The sequence below is a fragment of the Lipophrys pholis genome (genome assembly GCF_963383615.2).
Source record: "Lipophrys pholis genome assembly, chromosome: 9".
NCBI classification, from domain to species: Eukaryota; Metazoa; Chordata; class Actinopteri; order Blenniiformes; family Blenniidae; genus Lipophrys; species Lipophrys pholis.
Genome location: NC_137639.1, coordinates 14805965 through 14817281, shown reverse-complemented (window position 1 = coordinate 14817281; position 11317 = coordinate 14805965). Strand labels below are relative to the sequence as shown.

The following is an 11317-nucleotide window of genomic DNA, read 5'->3' as shown; positions in this document are numbered from 1 at the left end:
AACAGTTGGAGTTTATGTCGTTTTAATGTGGAAATTTAAGAAGAAAACAGATTTTGAGGGAGATTTTCAGGCAAAGTAATTTCACCTGCTCAATCAACAAGGTTGCTTATCCTTAAGTTTTGCATTAGATAGTCTACATTTTATCTCATGAGAACCTATGAAACTGTAAGACGTCATCTAGATAACATAATCTTTATAGTTTAAGATCAACACATGTATGGAGCAGTCTCAGAAAACAGTAACCAAGATGCCAAATATATTGACATAATGACCAGTACAAGATGGAGGAAGGAACAAAGAGTGACAAAACTAAAACAAAAAACTTTTTTCTGCTTTTGCTGATCTTTTTTTTTCTCAATGGAATTTTTTAGAATTTAAATTGTTCTTTTTCTTCTTTTTCTTTTCAAGTTGTGGAACCGAAGTAAAATGCTTTAGGTGATGGAGGCAGATAGATTTTAGAATAAAATAAACCCACAAGTCAATAGTGACACATGCTGACTACAATTGCTGTGTCAAGGTTTCATTGACCTGATTTCATGATGTTTGATCTGGTACACCACCAACATCAACGATCAGCAAGAAAATTCTGCCTATGCAGTTTGTTTGTTTTTTCCGAAGGGAACTGGGATATTAAACAAATGTCCAAAAACATCTTAAACATATCCTTTAGTAAATGATTAAATCTCTTTTCTTTTTTTTTTTCATTTGATATCAGATTGAAAGTAGTGAAAAACACACAATGACGTAAACAATAATTTGAAGAGGAAATATTTCACACCTTGTGAATAATTTGTTGATAACGTTTTAATGTGTTTGAATCTAAAGTAGCAGTTTATGTTGAAGTGGCCCAGAGAGGAAGTGTGATCTCATTGTGTTGATTTTGATTCAGCTGCTCTCAGCTTTGTTTCCATCAGAACTCTCTCTCCCTCTCTCTCTCTCTCTCTCTCTCTCTCTCCCTCTCTCCAGCAGAAAGCACAGGTTCACTGAACCAGCTCTCACTCCCTGGATCGTATTTCTCTGAGTTTCTGCTTGTCTCTCTGCTGATGGAGTGTTTGAGTTTGATCAGTCGCACCGAGTGAGAGAGTCGCTGGATTTCCTGTTTCAATCCTCCGAAAAGTAGAAAAACGGACTCATTTCCAACCTCCACAGTTTGCTGCACATTACCCGGTAAGGAGTCTCTCTCTGAGCTTTTCTCATCGTCAAATTTAAAGTGGGAAGATTATATGTTGAAGCAGGTGCAGAGCCCCTAAAGTGCTGACTCCTCTCAAATGAAATTAAACATTTAAGTTTCCTCAAAAGTGCAATCGATCACCGATCTGAAGTAAATATTCTCCCCATTACTTCCATCCTCATGTATACGGAGCCCCCAAAGGGGCATCATGCCTTTTACTCCAAAGTTAAAACTTCTGACCTGGTAGGTTTTTTTGTTTTTGCTTTTTTACAAGTAACTTTTTTATTATTATTATTTGCATGGAGATTATATTAATCTCTAATTTCTCTTTGCAGACAGATGTCAAAAATGTAATGAGGGTGGAAAGGGGTGAAAGTAACGAAATTCAAATACTAACGTGACCGAGTGGTATTTTTGGTCGTGTGTGCTTTTCTGAGTATAAAGTATGCAATTTCATTCACACTGTACACTTGGTACAATTCTCATCATGCACACCATTTCTAAAATCACAAGTCACTTTTTCCCTCAATTTTCAAACATTATTCAAACCCAGTGATTAAATGATATGAAAGGCTTTATAGCTACATCTGCTTACCATAGGGCACTTTTCATAGACTTGATTGTTTGTCTGATTAATATAGTAAAAAATAAGAATTTATACAGTTAAATTGAATCAAACACTTGCTATTAATAATCAAATTTAAATTGGTTAGGTGAAGTAACTTCCTGTACTCTTACATGAGCATCTTTTAAACAACAGTACTTGTGATGAGGGTGATGATGATGATGATGATGATGATGATGATGATGATAGTCAGTTGTTGAACCGAGTTTTTACACCCAATGTCCTCCCACAGATGGGAGTCAAACTTGGGTCCCCCAATCTCAAGTACCAATCCCATAAGCACAATGCATTACTGCTGGGTGTACCTGAGAAAGGTTTTCAGTTATGCAACAGTAGTTTTACTTGAAAACAAATTTCCAGTGCCCCTGCACCCTCTGCAGAATACTGATGGACGGGACCGTTCCAGGGGCTTGGCGTGGAGCGGCAGCACAGCATAGCAAAGTCATTATAAAGCAAACTTCAAAAGTGCTTCCCTTACGTGCAAATGCACATTTTTCTATAACAGTGTTTAATAGGTTCCGAGTTTATAATAAAGTGTGTTCAGAACTGTGAGGGTTGTTTTTTTTCAGCTCTTGTAGCTGAGCTCCAGAGTCTGTCCGCCACCGCCAGGCCTCCGAAGCTAAAAAAAGGGTTCCAGTTAGTTTGCCAGCTAACAGCACATGATCTGTGGAGGGCCTGCATACTGTCTGTGCTCTGATATACAGCAGGGCCTCTCTGTTACACCAGTGTCTGCCGAGAAAGTTCACACAACCGAGAGCACATATTAAAAAAAGGTTTAGTTGGCCTCTTAAATGATGGCAATGTTTTTCTGGCTCTGAACTTGAAGGAGCTGCTTTCTCGTGGACCGAAAGAGAAACCTTCTTGTACGTTTGCCTGCCGGTAATAAGTCTTGTAAAGTTGTAGAAATGTCTGAAAGAACAGAATAAGTCAAAGGTTGCTCTGATAAATGGGGCCCTCAATATTAACTTCAAGGTCTTTCACTGTACATCTTATCATTTAGGAGGGACTTTATGGTTTTATGGTCACGCGGATTGGAAAGTACAATCTTTGAAAAACCTGATAAAAAGCAACACATCTGTAGAGGAATCTAAAATACAAACTCTATTTTTTTTTGTCTCACATGTCTTTCAGATTGACTCTTGATCATTGTGACTGGAACATTTCTGCTGGCCACAATTTAATGCCACGCTTATAAACACCACATTGTTTCATACATGACGTTTTATTCTGTCCTTATGATTGTCATCTTCTGTGAACTGTAATAATCACATCTAAACATGTCTAAATATACAATAAATACATCCTGATCAGACACATTTTGAAGGAAAATCACATCAATGTTCAAGAAGTATGTTTTGTTATTGGAAAGAAATAGAGAATTGGATCCGCTGTTTGATCCTGTACCTATTGCACTACATGTAATCAATAACAATATGCACACAGGTTTCTGAAAACTAAATAGTTATTTGATACAGTTATTGAGAAAAGGTGGAAAACAAAGTATTGTGCCTTGAACATAATGACAGACTTGATTTGAACCACCCGCAGCATGGCCTAACATGTGACATAATACTATTAGGTTTTGATGGAAGCAGTCGACCAGTGCAGTAAATTGCTTTAAAAGACAAACAGGAAGAGTTTTGCAGTTAGTTTGCATGTCAGGTGCACTGAATGGAGCTGAAGTGCCGCAGCTGTCTGTGTGACCGGTGTGGACTGAAGGTTATCGTGACTCGGGCTGAAGCATTGCTCAGATTCACACCTACAGTTGGAGGACAAACAAAAGATTTAGCCATTTTCCCAGAGCACACGCAGAATAGAGGTTTGCTGGATCCAACAATCCACACTCAGCTCAGGTTTCCAGATACCACCAAATGTGTTATTGTGTATGCTTTTGTAATTTGCTGGCACAGTTTGGGTTTTCACACCTGACTGTGGGGCAGTGGGATTGTCTCTGTAAGACTGCACAGGAAAATCAACCTGACAGCTCTGAAGGCTTTCCATGAAAAGATTTTCTAAAGTCTCCTTTGCTCGGCCTCAGTGTGATTATCTCTCCGAGCCATAGTGTATGTGTCATACAATGGTTTGTTGGTTTGTCCTCTTGTCTCTCCCGTACCACATTCCAAGTGCTATTGACGAACCGGAGTTCTACTTCACATCTTTAACCACTTTGCGTTTTGGATTTCACCACATCTGTTCCTTAATCTATTAATTTCTTCCCTCTCGTATCAACTTCCTTCCATCTTTCATACCTTCTTCCTCACTATAGAGCTGAAAGACGCTCGCACGTGAAGTTCCGGTTCATTCAAACTCTTAACTGATGAACTCTGACCTAACCTGAAAAAATACTTCTTAAAGGATTTCCCAGTGTCCTCTCATCATGTGACTCGACATGTTTCAAAATCCGCGCTCTGCTTCCGCCTCCTCGTTTGTCCACAGCTTCTCTTTTTTGTCTTCCTCTTTGCGTCTCCCCTTTGAAGACAGCTGGCTGTATGTGTGCGTTTGTGAGTATTGCTAATCAGATCTCTTTTGTAGACCAACAAATGAGCTGCGCTTGAATCCGTCAACAAAGGCCCCGTTGCTGTGAACCTTTTGAGAGCGGTCAGAGTGATGGGCTGCGTGACGTACAGTATACCAGAGATGAAATGACATGAAGGGACGGACAAGATTTATTCATTCTCCTTTAATCTCAGCCCTGATCTACTCATCAAAACTGGTGATTCAGACAGGCCTTGGTGGTGTGCTGAGTCTATTGGGACAGACCTGCTTTGTTCTGTGACTTTACAAAAAAAATGGACACCTGAAAAAAGCAAACTTATATTTTTAGATAAACTCGTAACATTTGTGCACAAGGTTCACATTTAGTCTACCTTTGCAGAGTGTGTATTCAGCTGCTTCTTTTAACAGCGATTATTAACAGTTCTGTGAATCTATAAAGATGCTTTAAGTTGCTGGTTGACTCTCTTCAGTCTCTTAAGGTTGAGAGTGAGTCCGTGTGCACGCAGTGTTGGGAGCGATAACCAAACTCACTCTCTATCCTCAACAGCGAAAGGACCTCCTTGTTGTATTTCTTAAATTTCAGATATACAAGCACATGGTAAAAAAGGACGTCGTCTACTGATTTAAAACAAAAAGAATCAAGCCAAAGCAAAAGAAGCAATTTATCAGCAACGTTCAACATCTGGCACTGACAGATCTCCTTATGCACCATGAACCTGACTCCACATCGACCGTCACTGTGAAGACAAATATTATGTCCTCAGAAGGAAAGTCGTGTCTTTTTAAGCTTAAGATTTAGTTATGGTGGAGGTTAGTAAGGGATCAAAATCTTGAACATCACAATGTTTTTCATGTTTAGATGTGAATTTAGTGCTAAAACTAGAATCCAATGAAGGATTCAGATCAGTGTTTGAGTAATTCTCCGTTAGATGCTGAGGTAGGTTATAGGCCTGAGGAAGTATTCTGCTTCAGTTAAACAGTAACATCAGTTAGTGCGAATGCACTCCCAGAAAGCTCACGTAAGCTGAATGTTAATGGGTGAAATGAGTTGTCATGCGTTTGTTAAGTCACACAATGATGAATAAACCACCATAGAACAAATTCTTTGCCGTTGTATTATTTTGTAAGATGGATTCTTCTCACTGTCACATCCCTTCGTCTTTCTAACTTGTGATCACGGCTTTGGAGCCAATAATATCATGTCTGCGAGGAGTATAGGAGTATTCAATTCACTGCTGTTCCCAGCTCTGTATAGTCAGCTTCTTGTTTGAGCTCCATCTATTGTGTGCTTTTGATGGCTTTTGATTATTACTGTAGTGAAATTCAGGGTAATGGGTTATTGATGGGATACATTGATCATGGAGTGGCTGACAGGAAGTGCTTCTTCCTGACCTGGCCCTCTATAGCGGCCTGATCCGCTGAAATGGTCTATGTTGTAGTTCATGTCTGGATCTGAAAAGATTTTTAAGAAGTTAAAGACGGTTAGGAGAGTGTTTAAGATTGTTAGGGGTTTTTTTTTGTTTTTTTTTGTGGACTTCTACACAACAAACAAAACCAACCAGTAGAGCAATTTGAAGTAAAATTAAGACTAAATCATTTGAAAGAGCTTTAAATCAGTGGAGTTAGGTTTGAAATGACCTTGCACATTGTGCTTTTATTCTATTTTACACATTATCGCTTTGCAACTAATTCATATTTCACAGATTTTACACCTTCATTCGTAAAGACTGAGCAAGTAGCAACCACTGACCCTTTTCTCAAGGCATTCAAAAACAAGTTTCTTGAAGTCTTCCTGAAGTTGATTTCAGCCTGTCTGAATCACCCCCCTGGGGTTTTCATGACAAAGAACATTCACAGGATGTTGTTTATGGTCTTCACAGAGATTTGTGGGTTGCAACTCGTCCTCATGGTCCCTCAGTCGCAGCAGTGCTAACTGCTGCTGTGAAACATGCGCCCAATGGAAAACACTCGTCCATCATTATGTCATCTCATATTCCATTATCCAGGACACACGCATACATACAGCGCACGGTAAAGCACTGGAAACTGCAATACTCCATGTTGAAGTGGTTTGCATGATCAACTATTGAGAGTGAGGAAATCCCTTCTAGCGAGGACAAACTGAGCACTCAGCCTTAATAGAAGTGCTGAAGGCATCGACTGTGGAATGAGTGTCGTTGTGGTTAACAGCAGCTTGGTTAATGCTGGGTAACTTTCCGTATTTATGCTCTTACTGGTGGATGACGTTTACTTGATGATAACATACTGTCACATAGTTTTTAGAAATCCACTCTTTACAGTTGGCGACTGTATAACGTGGTGCAAAGTGTGCCATGGATTGTTGCAGCTTGAACAGATGATAGTTTCATTCTTCACAGAATAGTTTTTGTCAGTAAACACAGATCAGTCGGTTTTATTTATGGTCTTATTACAGCTGATCAGAAAGGTCATAGTTCCACTGCAGGCATTTATGTCAGAAATGAGACGTACACACAAATCTGGACTGATGTTGGTTTGCTGCAAACGGTCAAACACGTTGTGGTGACTTTGCTAGGGCTCACATTCACAACAAGCTACAAGATGATCAGGATTCATTTAGACTCCCAACATGTACATGCAAATGCATGAGTGCCTCTAGTGCATGTCTATGGTGCCGCTTGTGTGAGTGTTATGCTGACATGTTGTGTCTATTGTTTAATTTTGAGGTCATGTGGACATGATTCAGTCTCCGTAGGGTTGGTGGGAAGCGTTAGTAATGTTTCACTGGTTTGGGTGGTGCAGCTGGGGTTTCTTCGAAGAGCTGAGAAGGAATATTTGTGGTTGGTGTTGTAATGTTCACGCTGACACTGTCAAGCAAAGTCAAGAGTAACTGATTAACAGAATGCATTGACAAATCAGCTGTTTGCCTCCAGCCAGACACCGGACCTGGCTTTCTCTGAAATTAAAACACATTTATAATGGCTGCTAGTTAAAATTCAGCCCAACCATAGACATGTCTTGAAGGTGAAATAAATGGTAGAGAAAGAACATGTTAACTGTTTTGAGAGGCGTTTCCTTACAACGGCTAAAAAGCAATGCTGAACTGCCAACTGAATGAGCTGTCATCTTTTAAATCAGAAAAGAATTGGTCTCTTGATCATTGCAGCAAAATCATTTGTATTGTGAGATCAATACTTATAAAGAACCACACCCTGTCATTCTTTAGTCCTGAAGCACCGGTTCCTTCAAAATGCTGAAATCTTCCACTTCCTTTACCTTTAACTAAACTGCCCTGCGGGATTGTTTTGGCCATAACATAGATGCTCTTGTCCTCTGTGATCCTGATGTTTGACTTGTAAATACAGTATTTACATGTGATTGGTCAGCATTACTGTCATATTTTGTGATAACTACCTCATTCGTGCCACAAAAACATTGAAACAGATCCTTAACAATCAAAGAAATCAATTTGTTTTTCTCTGTGATACTGCCACTACAATTTAGATTCCAGGGATGTCTGCTATCCATCAATCTTATTTACTGTTTCTTCTAACTTAGAGGTGCTGGAGCCAATCTGGGGTCTTCAATTAACCTTCCATGGATGTTGTGGGACTATAAGAGTTAACCTGTAAACCTCTGGAGAATCCCCACCCACACACAGGGAGAAGATGTAAATACAGATAAGCCCAAACTCAAAGTGAGGACATTCGTACTGTGAGACATGAGTACCTACAGCTGATGTCAGCTCTTTCTTTCTCAGTCAGAGTTCCAAGTTCCTCCTTCTGGAACCCGCTTGAATTATTTTTAATGCTAAAATCCTTAAAAAAAATAATCTGGCAATGTTTTTTATAGCGACTGTATGTTTTGCTGTCATTAGCAACAGTGTTTGGGAATCCGGGTGACCGTTGCTCCTTCATAATGGAAACTCCGTGACCTAAATTCAGCTTCCCTCATTCTCCATGGGATCTGACTCGATACGTCTAAGATGAGGGCTGTGTGGAAAAAGACGGTGAGACATAAAAGAGTAGGTGTGGTTAGATGTTAGACGGTGAAGTTTAGACAATGTGGACAGAAAACATAATGTGTGGGGTAGCAAAACCACGGCTGAGGTTTTTAATGGTAACAGAGTTGAATTTGAGGTGCACGTATCGAGGAGTTTGTCTTGAGGCTTCTCCGTGTGCTTTGGAGAGCTGTACATAAACAGCAACATAGCCAGGTTCCTCTGTGACGTTGGGTGTGCAGCCTGTTGAGAGATACAATTGTGCTGAGCTTTTGCCCTCCTTCTTTTCGCTCTAGCCGGGTTTCCTTTTATTGTTAATACTGGAGCTGTTTACTTCACGTGTTGTTTCTTTTCATTTGTGGCCTAACAGAGGGTCCCTGTCTAAATAGTTACCTAAACCAACCACTCCCTTCATTTGTAATCACTTATTAACGTATTACTTTCCTGATATATGGGCTAAATATACAGTGTATTGCTGATGGCATCAATTAAGACATTTAATGAGGTGGCAGTGACCTAGTTGGATGAGCGGGTCATCAGAAATAGGTGGTAAGAGCTCATCTCTGCCAGTCCGCGCTGCAAGCATCCTTAGGAAAGACGATGAAGGCCAAGATGCACAATTGAATGTGACTGATCATATAAAATGCTCTGTTGGAGATTTGAAAATGTGCTATATTAGCAATTTATTTACCATTTAACAACCATTATTATCTCTGAATGATTCTTGTAGAATGTGAAAAATCCTTTTTTTTTCTTTTTTCTTTTTAATCATAAAATAAAACGATTCCCGCCCACTCAGACACATTGCTGTTCAGATAGATTAATTTAGATTGTAGGTGTTATATGGATGGATCATTAATAACCATGTAAAGTGAGGCCACGCCTAAAATGATCTTCTCCTCTGTGTTTATGCTGTCCATGAGCAGACGAGTGTGACACCATGTCTATAAATACAACCACTTGGCTGAGTGAGAAAATGTCTGAAAGAATCTCGTTTACTATCTTGGATATGCATCGAGATGCATAGAATAAGAAGCTGTTTGCACATGATAGCCTGATAAAAAGATGTTTATTGGTTTTTAAATTATTACATGATATTTATTTACAGTCTTGCTACCATTCTTTTTCTCTTTCAGGCATACAAGGAATAATCTGTTCAGCCAAGTGTGCGGTTCAAGCCTTCATCCATCGCCTGATCACTTTTGTCCTCCTAAGCACAAACATGGATGCTGACTCCCTGAACCTTGTTGTTAGTGGCTCTGAGTTTTGTCCATGGCTGGTCCCGGTTTAAATCGGTAACCTCCTCAGCGCCAAGCTGGACCCGAGGACTCAGACTCCCGACACCTGTTCCTGCTCCTCCCTCCCGCCCCCCACACTGCGTTCTCAACACACACAGCCGCACTACCCAGGGCTCCGATCGGCCTGCAAGGAGGAGGAAGAGGAGTATGTCAGCGAGGCGAGTCTGCCGCCTGCTCCTCAGACGTTCAGAGCCCCCTGCAGAGATGCCGAGACCATTACTGGTAATGTTGCATGCAAGTTGTGAATGACCAATTTTCTACAGTAAGAGGCAGTAGTGTGTAACAGTTACTTAAAGTTGAAGATGTTTTCTATTGGTTGTTGCCGAGGGCCTCATAGCTCCAAAAATGTCTTGTTCTAACTATTGCCAGTCTGTGAAAGGGAATGTTTACATTCAGTTGCCCTTAATCTGTAATGATATTCGGAATAAGGTGGCAGCAGCACTGCAGGCTGAGAGAAGATGTTGATTGTGAGAGTGAAGTCCGTGGAGCTGTGAGAAACTGTCCCTGTTTGTGACCCTTCTCCAATGTCACTTCCTGTCCATAAAGCAGCTCCAGGGGACCTCGGCTCTGTGTACCAGCCAGCATGTGAGAAAGAGAGGAGCTCTCAGTGGACTCCCTGTCAGTGCTCTCACTCATCTCCCTTGCCTTATTGTCTCACCCCCTCCACTCTTCCCTCCCATAGAACAGAGGGATTCCGATGCCTTGTCTTCGGTGCTCTGAAATCAGCTTTATAGTCTGACCAACCCTGTGTGGACCACACACACACCAGACACCTAATTAAACTGATTTTGCATTAAAGCTGAATAAATATTGAACTTCTCAAATAGCACTTATACTTACAGCCCATCTTATTAACTGTTTGAAAATGACTGAATGTAACCTGGACGAAACATGTCTTTACCAAGAAGTGTTCAGAGTGTAAGCTCCAATCTACAGGAAAATCCCCTCCCAAGGACATTCCCACGCACGCTGCGGAAAGAAAGTTCCTGTTATTGTCTCCATACACAAAGACGCAAAAGCTACACTTCTAGTAGTTTCTGAAATCAGGCACTCACACTGGGCTCCACTTTATATCAGCTACTTTATTTAGTTTGGACACTTGCCGCTCTGGTGTCCATTGAAATGTCATTAGTCTTTTATCCAATCAACACACTCACCTGGACCACCAGTATCAATTAGTAATGGACTTGTCAGGTCGGTTTGTTCATCAATATTAAAGGTGTCCGATACAGCATGCCTTAAGAAAGATTTTAAAATATAGTCATTTTCCAGGGATGGTATCCATCTTCTACTACCTTTGTGGCTTACATTTTAGGCCAAACAAGCTTTCACTGTCCTTCAATAAAACCATGACATGGTGGTGACAGCATTGTATCGTCTGTCTTCTGTGAGCTCAAAGGTTGTGGTAATATTTACTATAGTCATGTGTCTTTAATACACAAGCCATTCAAGGGCAATGCATTTGAATGGATTTAGTCAGTGCTGCCACCTGCTGGTCCAAAGTGGTTATTATTGCAAATTAAAAATTTCTATTAAAAGTTTAACGTACAGACTTTTTTTGTTTATTTCCTTCCGTTTCTCTTCACTGCCTGTCAGTCTGTCTTCCTCTCTGCCCAACTGTCTTTGGAAGCTTTCACTTTCACACACTGTGTGTGTGTGTGTGTGTGTGTGTGTGTGTGTGTGTGTGTGTGTGTGTGTGTGTGTGTGTGTGTGTGTGTGTGTGTGTGTGTGTGTGTGTGTGTGTGTGT

At 40.5% G+C, this 11317-nt stretch overlaps 1 protein-coding gene across 1 annotated transcript in view; it reads left to right on the top strand.

Annotated features, from left to right (window-relative positions):
• Nucleotides 1–9583: 9583 nt before the first annotated feature.
• trak1a (trafficking protein, kinesin binding 1a) overlaps nt 9584–11317 on the top strand; it is a 33466-nt gene continuing 31732 nt past the window's right edge. The window contains exon 1 of the mRNA XM_080471855.1: nt 9584–9791. The gene's annotated coding sequence lies outside the window, so the exon portion shown is untranslated. The remainder of the gene's footprint in view (nt 9792–11317) is intronic.